Here is a 14,570-nt window from a genome sequence, read left to right on the forward strand (position 1 = left end):
CTTGAGGTCTCTCCAACCCTTTCAACTAGCAGTAATTTTCCATGAAAACTGAGAAGCCAAGGACAGGGGATTCCTGGGAGGCAATTTAAAGTGATCCCCACACCAGAGCAGAAGCATGAGGTACTGAATACCTTACTAACAGTCACTAAATCTGAGATCTTGTTTTACAGATCAATATATTCAGCCACGTGAGTGCAAGTGGTATTTGGAAGTGACTTTTGTGAAGTCTGTTCATCTCTGTATGTAATGATGCTTATCCAAATCAGAGAAAAGCCTATAGCTGAAAGTATTCCATCCTGGAAAGGCCACTTCTATGATAAGGTTTTTTTTTTGTTATTATATAAGCAATATATCCTGAATTTCAAAGATTTGACAAGTTTTGTAGAACATCAGGAGATGAAAGCTTTCAAAAAGCATAATCTTCTGTCAGGTAGGACTGGCTGTCATTCGCTGGTTTGTGGTCAAATCCATCTCAAGGCATGCCTCGGCAGAACAGTAATGGTGGGATGGTCAAGCGTGCACTATGGTCTCGTACACTGAGTATGAAACCTACAGTTCTTTGGATGATACAAGCTGGGAAGTGGCGGCAGAACTGACCACTAGAAGCTGGTGACAGTGAAGAAACTGCTGCTTTTGGAGTCAGTACTAGAATTCTTATGCTCATGCAAGTGAAGGACAACCTGCTTTAGTACACTTGAATCATATTTACAAGTTGATGCACAAACATACATTTTTTAAGTAAATTTACAATTGGAAAAGGCTTTTCAAGGTGACACAGGATAATGGTATGCACACTCTTCCCCATTTTTACAAGCAGGCCAGTACTTGCAGTGCTCCTAAAGCTTGTCTGCTTTCTGAGCCACACTCAGCTCACTCATCTCACCTTGACTCCTCTCCATTGTTTCTAAATTATTGGGCCATTATTGGGTCAATTTGCAGTCAGGATGAAAATTGTCTCTCGATTTCCTAGAATACTTTTTGTGTATTCTCCTTTTGCTCCTTCTTTAATGGGGGACTTATTCTGGGGGCCCTGTGTTGCCCATGGACCATTTCTACTAGAAATTCTTCTTGAGAAGTTCAAGTTCTGGGAGCAACTGGAAGTGTCTTTTTCTGTGGAACTGCAGAATAGTTAGTTGTTTTTATTAGAGATAACTGAGCTTCTGAAATAGCCTTTGGAAGCACATGCATGTTAGCTTATTTAGAAGGTGGAAGAGAAGGCCTCCTCTCAGGTTTTTGCTATCACTAACACACTGCTTGACACACTCCCTATCCAGGAGTCATAACTATCATCTTCCACCACCTCTTCTTCATCACAATGGAAGGTTTTTACTTTACCAACTGAACTTACTACAGGCAACTTTCTTTTCTGAATGTTTTCATCCTCCATACTCATTTTTTTCCATGTTGTTTCTAAAGAGACTGTAACCTTCTTCTAAGCTCTTAAGCACTTTTAGTTCATACAAATATCCTGGTTCATATACCTGATTGTAGTATATATCAACCTGCTTGACAGCATGAATAATAATGTTTTGCTCTGGTTGAAATTGCAGCCAGTTTCAGTGCCAGACTCTGCATTTCTACTTAAAGGAGGTAAATATATTTCAATAAAAGGGCTAGAAGAACCATATGCAAGTGACACAGTATGTTTTTTTATATTTATTTTATTTTATTTTTTGAGATAAGGGATTCTCCTGCACAAAATTGAGGTCTTCATCAATGAGATCACCTGGTTGTGGCTTAATATCCATTACGTCTTCAGAGGGTGCTGGCTCTTTCAGAGGTTTCACTACTGATTATTTGGGTTGAAGCTCCCTCATTGTAAGTCTGTCTGTAATTACTGGTTTTCTGCTCCTGTGAACTTGTAGACAACTGGGATCCCTTTCTTGAGGTCTGTTGCTGGGAACAGCAAGGGGAGGGACAGCAGCTTCGTGCCTTCTCTCATCCCCTATACTAAAACCGCTCTTATTTGTAGGCATGTTGCTATCAAAGATGCTGGGATTAGAAGACTTTAGGCTAGTGGCTTCAGTTATAATGGAGTGAAATTTACCTAATACACCATGAAGCCATATGGTGAAAAGAATTGTGTTGTTGCCTAGAAACAGGGATAAGCCCTCTGTCATTTGGTCCTAACTTTTCTTTTTGATCATCACCACCATAATATATTTTTAAAATAAAAGGCATAGAGGAGGAAAGCAGACTTACTGCAAACCATGCTGGACTTTTACATTTCTTGTTTTCTAATTGTTTTGCAGTATTTTCTTATCAAATATGGTCTAGTTTTCCTTTTGATACCTCACCAAGTTCTCATCATGACACTGGTTCTTGCTGCAAGGCCCACATGCTTTACTGCTGGTCCAGGGGATGCATGCTAGGCTGTAGAGGTGGCCCTTTCTAGGCCTTTTCTAGGACAACTATGGCTTAGATTGGTGAAGACGGTGAACTTTGCAGTGACTGCTAAACAATAACAAACACAATGCAGTGGGCAAAGTGAATGTTGTGGCCTCATGACTTTGACTTAGTCTCATTTTGAGATTGCAATTAAGACAGAATAGCAGAAACTCAAATTATACTTGCCTGCAGAATGTAACAGATCTTAAGGATAGCAGTGGAGAGCTGTGTGCTTTCCACCTTGAATAGAAAGCCATAAGCAGCTACCCTGCAAAGGATCCTAATGTGTTAATGATTACTTCTCCATCATCTTATCACATAAAACAAGTTGCCTAGAAAAATTTAATTATACATTAGATGCTGGCTATTAAAAAATCTGACATTTTATTGGCTACCAGCATTACTATATTAGATTTCAAAGCAGACTTATTTGTTCTTTAAGCACATGTGATATGGGATGCTACACATGTGTCTATTAGGCAAAAAAAGGCAAGTATGTTTATGTTACTTTGATTGCTACTCAGTTCCAACAAATCACTTATTTCAGTCATTTTCTTTCATTATCTTTTAAAAATATTTTCTCATGTTATAAACCCATGGAAATTAGCATATTGCATAAATTATTAATTTTCCATTACTTTATATTATAGTTTTGTATGATCTGATAAGGTTTTTAAAAGCTGATTTAGAAAAAAAATTTAAAGTTGTATTTGACTATTCAGAAAAAAAGAAAAATAAAGTTATAAAGTTTGCAGGAAAATGAATGAACTTCAAAAAATTGAAACTAAGTGAGGTTACTTAAGCTCAGAAAGACAAATGCCAAATGTTCTCTCTTATATGCTAATCCTAACATGGAATAGCTTCCATTGTTTACAAGTTATAGTATAAGGAGTACTGGTTAGGAAGCCAGAATGAGGCTTGGAAAAAGAAATGGGAAAGATTAGAAGAGGTTATGTGAGTAGCCAACTGCTCTCTGATTGGAGATAAGGCTGGATCAGTGGGAGGTACTTCATGTCTCCTGCTGAGAACCAAGTTAGAAGCATATAGCTTAGAAGGCCCTAGAAGTTATAGGGAAACTCCCATTGTTCTTTAGCTAGGAGGAGAGACTGTTCCCATGAAAAAGTCTTCTAAGTGTCTGTTATCCCCTTTATTCCATGCTACTCTCACTCTTGGTTAGATAACTGCTGGTTATCTGCTTTTCATAAATGATGTTAAATACTGAGGAGATCCAAAACCCATCAAAGTGACAAGAAGGAAAAGCTGCGTGCCTAGCATAGGAAAGCTCATCTTGATCACACCTAGAAGTACCCAGGAAACAGTACAGAGAGAGTGGCAGATTAAATGAGTACTGCACTCACTACTGATCAGAGAAACTTCTCCAGGGAGATGATGGTAGACACTGAGGATACTCAAACTCATCAGAGTAGAAAATAAGAGATCACTGAGCACTCAACACTAAAGGAGACTCCTAACACTCCCTCAAAGGCTCAGGGAACATTGTGGAAGAGTGGGCAGAAAAATTGTAAGAGGCATGGGGTTGGAAGGTGTACTATGAGACATTTGCCCCCATCATAGGGACTAAATGTTTCACTCATGACCCCATAGTAATCACTCATAACCTCACTGAGGAGGGCTATCAGTAGAATGGGTGAAGAAGAGGGGGCATGTAAGAGTGTAACTTGATGGGAATATGACAAATTCGTGATATGTTCACATCTTCAAGTTCTCAATAAATCTAAAAAATTGTAGGCAAAGATCACTCTGAATATATAAACTGATTAAAACATGATTAATGATGACTTCTAAGGCAGGTAAATTTCATTAGATTTTATGACAAGAAATATTTAGAGCAGAAATCTCAACATCTGTAGCCTTAACTCAAAATGGACCTAAATTTAATATTGGATTAACAGGTCATTTGTTGTCTAATGATGTAAAGTTCCAGTAAAACTCATGGCTCATGGTACCTTAAAATATACTTAACACAACATTTTGAAAGGTAGAAATCTTATTTTCTTTCATGGGTACTTAGAAATTATAGTTGAGTGAGTACATGAACATAAATAGACCTTTCTTTCCAAACTAGAGGTGTTACCATCCACCTGGCTCACTTCCTTCTCAGGTAATTATACCAGGCCTCTTGAAATTACCCCTGAAGTTCTAATTACACACAATCTTTTTTGTTTCCTGTTGAAGACTGCTGCCTTGAGTCTTTCTTTGGGTGGTTTTCAAATCCCTGCTCCTTTCTTTCATTTCCCTAAAAGTTCTTGAAACTTCACTTACTAATACCACAATTCAACACTGAATGATCTGAAAGGGACCAGGGACATGTAGTATCTCCTTGTATTCGTCCACTGAAGGGTTACAAGGTTTTTGCAAGTGACTATGAAGGTGGAAGGGAAACAAACAACATGCTGTGACAACTGTGGTACAAACCACTGTCACACTGCCAATGCCCCCCTCCCCCCTCAAAAAGAAAACATCATGATTTAATATTCATTCTGCAAGAGAGAGCTTTTAACTAGTCACTGATCTGTTTGCAAGTGCGAATAGTTCTGCTTAATGTTAAGTTCACTGTAGATGGGTAACACCTGCAACAGTGAATTATCTTACTCCATCGAAAGACTATGTTTATAATGGCCTCCAGGAAGCACCAAAACCAGGAGAGAATTCTCTTCTGTGGACCAGATCACAAGTGTGCTTCACAAAGTTTTTCTGATATACAGTCCTCAAGTGCATCATGTAGAAAGAGATTTTCCTATCCCATGAGATCATGTGAAAATTTTTGGGAGTGCACAAAATTAATGTGTGGGCAGGAGAGATGGCTTAGTGATGAAGATGCTTGCCTGTGAAGTCTAAGGACCCAAGTTGAACTCTCCAGATCCCACGTAAGCCAGACACACAAGGTGACGCATGTACAAGGTCACACGTGCACAAGTACAAGTACGCGTACATGTGTAGAGTTTGATTACAGTGGCTGGAAGACCTGGCATACCAACTTTCTCTCTCTCTTTCTCTCATAATAAAGGCCAGTCTGTTGGGTTTGCCTAAAAAAATTAATATATAATCTCTGTATGAAGGCCATTTTAACATCATTATTCTCTTGCCCTCTTTCTTCCTCCATCTCCCAGATGCCCCAGAATTTCCTCATCTGATTCTTTTTAGCTCCCCAACTTCTGTAGGACCTGTAAGTGACAAATTTCTTCTACCTCACACATTTAAACTTGATTTCCATGTTTATCTCTTTTGATACTTCTCTGCATAAGACAAACTTTCTGGTTAGGTTTCTCACTTAGCCTATAACTAGCTATCTTTAAAGAATAAATTGGAGTTGGTCAGGCAAGATTACAGGGTGTCTGGCATAGAAACACAATGCTTATGAACAGGACAACTGGTTACAGATATAAAACTTAGGTATCAGGTCTTATGACAGGATAAAATAAAATATCCTGAAAGCATCCGCAACCAGATACTTTAAATTTCAGCTCATGGCAGGACTAGAGTTGATGACTACTTTCAAGGTAGAGAATTCAAGGTCAAGTTAGATAGAAATAAGAACAAGAAGAATAATAATGATATTGAACCAAAATACTGAGAGTTGGGGCTGGAGAGATGGCTTAGTGGTTAAGGCACTTGCCTGTGAAACCTAAGGACCCAGATTCAATTCCCCAGTATTCACGAAAGCCAGTTGCACAAAGTAGCACATGCATCTGGAATTCATTTGCAATGGCTAGAGGCCCTGGCATGCCCATTCTTTCTATATATCTGCTTCTTCCTGTGTCTCTCTCTCTCTCTCTGTCTCTCTCTCTCTCTCTCTCCCTTTCTTGAATAAAGAAAACATTTGAGAAATACTGAAAGTTGTGTTTTTCTACTTAAAAATAACAAAATAATTAGACAAATGGAGGAAGTCCTGGCAAAATATGATATTTAAAAAAACTGTTTTCAGTAAGAAAAATGGAAGAAATTGCACCAGATTATACTCTCATTGAAATGACTTCTAGTTGAAATTTTTAGAAATGCCTTAATATAGAGGGTTGTAATAGGCCAGAACAAGTATACTTTTTGAAAAATATTGGCAGTAACTAATTAGTATTCACATCATTTTCAACAAGATGTCAATGAATTCCATGTTTTGGACACTGAACATTTATATGTAACATTACTGTCAGAATTAAACAGACATACCACAATAGGAGGTGAATAAACATTCTGAACTGCTGGGCAGGAGTATAATGTGGGTGTTTCTGGACAAACATATTTTTTCACTAACTATTTCTGTTTTAGAAATCCTCTTGCCCTTGGAGAAATGTGTAAACTGCTAAATATTTCAGTTTTTCAAACAGTGTGCAGTTAGTTTTTCTTATTCAACATTGAGAAAAATAGGGAAATATTGCTTAGTTTTCAAACTTAGATGTTTGGCCAAAGCCAAATATTATATAAGAAAAGTTGAAAATTACATATTTAGATTCTGAGAGCCTGGTGTTGGGCATGGTGATGTCACTGTTAAGTCCATGGAAAGACAAAGTGGGCAAAGGCTTCCAACCTCTTCCCTATGTCATCCAACACTGGAAGTTTGTTCTATTTTCTTCCTCTGTCTTCAATGCAGCCCAGAATTCCAGAGCCAGGATGAGACCTGGAGAGTTACTCTGGTGGCCTGGCACATGTTCTATAAATGGTCACATTATAAAATGCAGAGCCCAACTTCAGGCCATGATGTTGACACTCCTGTGTGACACTTTGCAAACTTTTTTCATTTTGCATCAAGGCAAATAATATTTATTTAAATAAAGGAGACATAATTATAATGAATTAAACTCCTTCCAATACTGCATCAAGTAGATTTTTTAATCCACAATACTAAAACATCTGGGCAGCCAAGTATCCTACATTCCCATGGAAAAGGCAGTCATCTACTTGGGAGGTAGTATGATGCAGTGGAAAGAACATGATTTAGAAGTTCATAAGCCTGGATTCCCATCCAGCTCATGCACTTAATAGCTCATAAACTTAGGCCAGTCGTTTTACTCTGTTACTATTTTCTCGTTTTAAAAGTACCTACTTTGCAATGTCTTTTAAGGACACGATTACAGAAAACACTGGCAAAACGTGTACCATAGTGGGTAGTAAGCAATGACACCAATAAGACATTTTATCTTCATAAAAATTGGTAGAAAGGGGCTAGTGAAATTGTTTAGCAGTTAAGGCACTTGCTTACAAAGGCTAGGGACACGAGTTTTATTCCTTAGGACCAATGTAAACCAGGTGCACAAAGTGGCTCATGCATCTGGAGTTCATTTGCAGTGGCTGGAGGCCCTGGCATACCTCCTCTCTCTCTCTCTTTCCCTTTCTCTGCCTCTCTCTCTCTCTACTTATTTAAATAAATAAATAATTTAGAAACATTAGCTGAATGCATTTTTTCAAGAACATAGTATATATTCCTACACTGTGGTCCTCATGAGCTAATTCTAATTTTTTTTATCTAATTATATCTAAAAGGTTAAATATACATAAATAGAAAAGTGTATATAATAGTCTCCAAGGGCCCTTGATCCAGCTTCTTTCTTTGTGCTGAGGCTGCTCACACTTGGTCATGTAGCACACAAAAGGAGGCGTATTTTTTCATGCAAAGTTTTGTAGAGATAAGCTCACACTGTCAGGTGAGGAGACACACCAGGACTTACACACATCTTCACAGATGCAAAGGAATCAGGTTCAGATTCCAAGAACTGCTGTCAACACAGGTCATTTTTACAAATAGCACAATTAGACTGCTGAAATTATTAAAGGTGGAAATTGGAAAATCAGCCATTTTAAGACTCAGAGTAAGACAAGGGAGGAAAGAAATGGATTTCAATGAACAGGACTTGCTTGAGGTTTGAATGTGAAATGTTCTCCATAACCTCATGTGTTTGAACACTTGGACCCCAGATGTTGGCACTGCTTAGGATTGGCACTGCTTGGGAAGGCTGCTGAACTATTAGTGGGTACAACCTCACTGGGGACAGGTTTTGGAGGTCTGTAGCCTGGACTCATTCCCTGTTTATGTTCCTAGATCCTGACCCATATTCCTAAACACTTAAAATATCTTAAGTAGTATATTTTAAAAACTTTTTAAAATTTGTTTTATTTATTAGAGAGAGAAAGAGGGAGAGGGGAAGAGAAAGAGTGACAGAGAGAATGAGCACACGAGGATCTTTAGCTGATGCAAATAAACTCCAAAAGCATGTGCCACCTTGTCCATCTGGCTTACATGGGCCCTGGAGAATTAAACATGGGTCCTATGGCTTTGCAAGCAAGTACCTGAACTGCTAAACCATCCCTCCTGTCCTTTTAAAAACTTTTTACTGACAATTTTTATATATGCACATATTGTATTTTTATCATAATCCCCTCTCATTATATTTTGCCCTTCTCCTCTACCCCATTACACTAAATCCATTCTTCTTTCCAGCTAGTCCCTCTTTTCTTTTATAAGCTTTCTTTTTTGTCCTTATCTATCAGCCATGTCAAAATGTTGATGGCTCTAATTTTGTAAGTCCTATAGAGGTAACAACAGCTGACAACTGCTGGGAGGTCATCCCATTTTGTTATGATTGGGTCCCAAATCCTCCCCATCATCTGGATTTTATATTCTTTTTTTAAAAACACTTTTCCAGTGAGTTTTTATTAGCAGTTACATCATGATTCAGGGTCCCAGGGCAGGGACCATCATGTACTCAGGTCCCCCTTTACTATCCCGGGAGGACAGAAGACAGAGGAGAGCTGAGGTGGAGCCACATCAGATCTTTCCAGGAAATGTGCCTTCTGCAAGGCAGTCATCCCAGCTTGAGACCCAGGACAGGGGGCTGAGTGACTTGTACACACGCCGGTACCACTCGCACACAGAGACGTCACCTCCCTTGGCAGTCATTGCCTTCTCACAGCAGTGGAAATCCAGGTAATTCTGCTAGCAGTTCCTAGTCTGGTTCTGGTTGGGGAAGCGGCTGTCAAAAGGGGCAGTCTTGTAGTTCTTAATTTTCATCTTGATGTGTTCAGCCATGATGCTTAGTCCTAAAGACGCCCCTGAAGCAGCATGAACTGGATTTTATATTCTTTATACCTTCTCTTCTATCATGTTTCCTAAGCCTTGAAAGGTGTATGAAGGATGTTTCATTGAGTGCTGAACACTCAATATCCACTTATTCTCAGCAATTTAGTGAGTTTTGAATCTCCCTAGTAGTTACTGTTCATTGCAAAAAAAAAAGCTTTCTTGACCAAAGGTGAGAAAAACACTAATCTGTGGGCACAAACATAAGTAATATCTAGAAGTCACAACATATCCAATAGCCGAACAATAGTAGCAGTTTCTCCGCCTAGCTTCAATGACTTTCTCAGTCATACACTTTTGACTAGGTTTTTACTTCCAGCCATAATTCCCTCCCTGGATCAGGACCCAAATCCTATCATAGAGCAATAGGTCATCTGCTTTACAGTCATGCCACTATTGCACTTGTGGGCATATCTTGCCTAGCTGGCCAATTGTGTAGCTCCCACGGTTCACACTGGTGAAGACTGTGGATGACTTTCCTTCTCCAGCACACTGCATAGCATTTTCCAGCATTATGACAGCTAGCGACCAGAGAGAAGGTTGCCAGCTCAGTCGTAGCCTGATTTCATAGTGTCTTGCAACACATGGTGTCTTCAGCAATAGGTTCTTAACATAGTTCTGGTGGGTAACCAAGAAAATTGGCAATAGCCTGTACTATTTTGGGGAACTTATGGGCCCTCCTGTTGCAACAATTCACTGGGACATATTTAAACCTGAAACTGGGATTTTCCTGTAACAACCTATGGCATCTGGGCATAATGTTCTCTACATCCACAGACTACCTCTGCCCATACTCTTTTTTATTTTTTATTAGTTTACAAATATTTAAGTTTCTATATAGCTTTTTAATGATGTCTTTACATTTTATTAATTCTTTTTATTCCATCCTCTCCTCCATATGATCCCCTGACCCCACTTAGACCTTTGTACTCCTAGTATTCCACCCCGCTATTGACACTGATGTAAATGAAATCATACACATGTATACATATATGTCTCCCTACCCCTGGTTCTTGTTATATGACTCTTAATCCTTTTCAATATCCTAAGTGATGCATTTAAATTTTTCTTTTTACTTATTTATTTACAAGGAGGGAGGGAGGGAGGGAGGGAGGGAGGGAGATGGGCACACGGGGGCCTGTTGCCAGCACAGTGAACTCTAGATGCATGCACCACTTTGAGTTTTATGTGGGTACTATGGAATTGAACCTAGGCCGTCAGGCTTTTCAAACTAGTACCTTTAAGTCACGAGCCTTCTCTTCATTCTTAATTTATTTTTGATAATGTTTTAATTAGCTCTATATCAAAACTCATACTAAGGTCTGAGTCCTCACCTGAAGTGGAAGACAGACCTTTAAAAGGTAGCAGGTCATAGAGCCTTCAACAGAAAAGGATAAATAATGATAGTAAACAAGCCTGATGTTCTCTCCATTCTGACAGGCACATGCTGATCTACTAAATATGCCCACTCTCTTCTGCTTTTCTGCCCTAATGGCCTTCACTAGTAGCCCATGAAGTCTAACAACCTCTCAGAAATATGAGAAAAATAAGCATCTTTAGAAATAAGTCAGCCTAGAGTATTCTGTTATAGCAATAGAAAAGGAACCAAAACAATGACCAATGGCTGAGTGTTCATTGACCCAAGAGTTTGGGGGCTAGTTGCCATGTGATTAGAACTGTTAGTTCTAGCCACCACTCCAATCTCCAGGGAAAGAAGACAAGTACAAGCTGAGCCCATTACCTACCAGCAGCCAATACTGAAGTCAGTCGTGACTATGTTATCAAGCTTCTTCTGTAAAATTATCAAAAGGACAGGGTTCAGGAAGCTTCCAGATTGCTGAGACCCCTGGAGAACCCCATGACTGGAAGCGCATAGAAACTGCACTGTTCTCTCATATACATCACCCTGCTTGTCTCCTATACCTGGCTGTTCATCTGCATGCATTCTTACAGCCTCTATTAGTGGAGTATAAATATAAGTAAAGTAAGTCCCTGAACTTTCTGAGGTACTCCAGAATGCTAAGTAAACACAGGAGGGGGTAAAATAAAGCCTCATAGCTGGTGGGAACCAATTATAGGCCACAACCTGAAACTTGCCACTGGGCCCTAACTGGGGGCAGTCATGGCAACTGGGCCATTGGCCTCTGGGATCTGAGAGCATCTCTGTAGTCAGATAGTGTCAGGACTGAACTGAATTGGAGGACTCCCAGCTGGAGTCTACTGGCAAACTGCTTCATGTAGGAACAGTTCCCACAAAAAGTCTCGTGTCAGAATGTTTAGGTGACTGTAAATAAAAGGAGAGAAGAAAACTTTTTTATAACCCGAGTCAAGCAGTTTGCCTTAACTATACACGGTGAATTTCAACTCAAACAGAGGAGGCATTTGCAAAAACATCAGTAAACAGAAAAAAAAAAATTAAAATGAAGATAAATTAGAAAGCTTTTTGGATTTGCTTGGTTTTGACTCACATCATTCCTTAGTCCCATTTCAAGTCAGGAATGGGCTGGAGAGATGTTTAGGTGGGGAAAGGCAATTGTTATATAGGCATGAAGGCCTGTGTTGGAAATCACCAGAACTCACTAAAATGCCAGATATACTAGTATGCACATGTAATCACAGTGCTGGGATTTTAGGGACAGGAGACACGGGACAGGTCAGGTCAATAAGAATGCAGTTCATACACTTTATCTCTGAACTTTGATCTGTAATTTGTTAAATGATATATAAAAAGGCAGAGGGATCAGATGTCTTTGGACGTAAATATTTGATACCGAGCACTCAGGAGGCAGAGGTAGGAGGATCGCCATGAGTTCAAGGCCACCCTGAGACTACAGAGCTAATTCCAGGTCAGCCTGGACCAGAGTGAGACCCTACCTCAAAAAACCAAAAAAAAAAAAAAAAAAAAAAAAAAAACTAAATATTTGATACCACCAGAAGCTACTATAGCAACTAAACTAGTTTCTTCCCTGATAAAGGAGGAGAACTTGTAATATTTTTGAGAGGAATAAACATCATGGGAAGAAGCCTAATATCTAGAATCTATGAAGAACTCAAATAACTAAACAACAAAAAAAATTAAACAACCCACTCCAAAAATGAGGCAGAGAACTGAATAGGGAGTTCTCAGAGGAAGAATTGCAAGTGGCTAACATACACTTAAGAAAATGTTCAACATCCCTGACCATTAGAGAAATGCAAATTAAAACAACCATGAGTCCAGTAAGATGGCAATCATTAAAAATTCTATCAAGGAATGTTGGTGAGGATGTGGGGAAACAGGAACCCTCATCTACTGTTGGCGAGAATATAAACTTGCACAGCCACTATGGAAATCAATATGGAGATTCCTGAAAAGAATGTACATAGGGCTACCAACAGACCCAGTTACTCTCTTACTGGGCATTTATCTTAAATGTCCCATGCATAACTACCAAGATATTTGCCCAGTCATGTTGATAGCTGCTCAATTCATTATAGCTATGAATTGGAACCAACCCAGGCGACCATAATTGGATGAATAGATAACAAAGTTGTGGTTTATTTATACAATGAAATTCTAATCAGCAGTAAGAAAAACACATTACAATGAAATTTGTATAAAAATGGACAGTCTTGGAACTGATCATACTCAGGGAACTCACACAATCACAGAAAGACAAACGTTGCATGATCTCACTTATCTGCAGTTACCTGGACCCTCTCAAGTTGTTGACATACCTGACAGGTAACACAAGGCCCAGATGATAGTAATGGAAGGATTTGGAGGGAGGGGAAGATGAAGGTTGGGAAAAACAAACACAAAACTAAATCTAAATAAGCTGGTACCATAGAAACCTTTATCCTTAGAGATAGACTAAAAGGTATAACCCTAAACAGAAGTAAGGGGGGAGAACATGGAAAGAAGGGCCATGGAGAGGGGGGGATGAAACCCAAGCTTATTTTTTTTCATCTGGTCTGTAATTCCCTGCAGCAGAAATTGGCTGTTCCCCATAATGAGCTTTTGACCAGAGTCACCTATAAGGTCCCCAAATCAAGACAGGTCTCTGTCACTTGATTACTCGCCAGAGGCAAAAGGTGAGACCTCTTGCTGAAGACATCTTATGCTGCCAACACAGAGCTTGGAGAGACCTGGCTGGAATACAGAGAGCCAGTTCCCAAATAGTTAGCCCATCTAGTGCTGGAAAATTCTATATGAGCTACTGGGGGAAAATGGCCAACAATGATCTGAGAAACCAGAGGCCTAAGCTACTCAGAAGCAAACACCTGGACCTGGTGTACATATCAGTGCAATAAAGCGCATAGCCTTGGTGGATAACCAACAGCTTTTTGATTGGCTAAGAGATTTGCTTAATATAAAGGAACCCATATCTGGAATTTGGAACCAGATAATAATCCTATGGAGACAAAGATGATGTGGAAAGATTATAAGAGTCACAAGTTGAGACATTATGCCCAGAGGCAGTCCCTCCTCCCAAAATAACTGACTGCTGCTCCCACAACCCCACAGAGAATACCTGCAACCCCACTGAGGAGGTTCTCCAATGGAGTAGGGGCAGACACAAGGCTAAAGAAGGTACCAACACATGGTAATCCATATGAAATATGTTGTTAATAATAATAACTATAAAAAGGAGAAAAAATCAAGGAGAATGAGAGGGGCAGAGCAGAAAGGGGATAGGAAAAAGTAACTACATTTGCTAAGAAGGTCACTGAAAGCCACTATGATGATATTCCAGGCAGTAGATAAGTGTGTCAGGTGATACAACCTCCTAATAATTGTGAGCAAAAAGATTGATCTCCACAACTCTAAAATAGCCAAACTTCCTAACACATATTCAATTTTTAAAGTGCTTTCCAATACAACTTGCCAACCCTATAGGAGTTCTTCTGATATTTCACACAGCCACACAGCGCACACTTCAGTAAGTGCTAGACCCTATGTAAAACTGTGGTATTTTTATTTATTTATTTGCTTGTTTATTTGTTTATCTACTTGAGAGTGACAGACAGAGAGAAAGAGGCAGAGGAGTGTGGGGGGGAGAGAGAATGGGGCACCAGGGCCTTCAGCCACTGCAAATGAACTCCAGATGCATGC

At 39.4% G+C, this 14,570-nt stretch overlaps 2 pseudogenes; both read right to left on the minus strand.

Annotated features, from left to right (window-relative positions):
* Positions 1-443: 443 nt before the first annotated feature.
* Positions 444-2,156, minus strand: LOC101598780 (annotated as a pseudogene).
* Positions 2,157-9,127: 6,971 nt separating this feature from the next.
* Positions 9,128-9,427, minus strand: LOC101598481 (annotated as a pseudogene).
* Positions 9,428-14,570: the final 5,143 nt, after the last annotated feature.

The sequence above is a fragment of the Jaculus jaculus genome, chromosome 1, assembly GCF_020740685.1.
Source record: "Jaculus jaculus isolate mJacJac1 chromosome 1, mJacJac1.mat.Y.cur, whole genome shotgun sequence".
NCBI classification, from domain to species: domain Eukaryota; kingdom Metazoa; phylum Chordata; class Mammalia; order Rodentia; family Dipodidae; genus Jaculus; species Jaculus jaculus.